Genomic DNA, 280 nt, shown 5'->3' with positions numbered 1-280 from the left:
CCCCCCCCCAGACAAGCCGCTCGCAGCTCCATCCCACTCTCCACCCAGGCCCTGCAGCCAAACGTTCCAGCCCCAGGCCCCAAGCCCCATGTTTTGACCCAGCAGCCATGTGGGTGTGTACATGCTCACAAATACATGGCATCCTCTGTAGCAGAAAGCCCCCTTTTCCTCTTGCCTGCATTTGCTCTCCCCTTTTTGAATATGTTTTTCCTCTCCTACCTTTTCTTCCTTCCTCTTTCTTTCACTTTAAGATAAGGAATTGTGTTTTAAAATTTGTGTG

This window comes from Alligator sinensis, unplaced genomic scaffold (assembly GCF_000455745.1).
Source record: "Alligator sinensis unplaced genomic scaffold, ASM45574v1 scaffold599_1, whole genome shotgun sequence".
NCBI classification, from domain to species: Eukaryota; Metazoa; Chordata; order Crocodylia; family Alligatoridae; genus Alligator; species Alligator sinensis.
Note: the sequence above shows the minus strand (reverse complement) of the source record.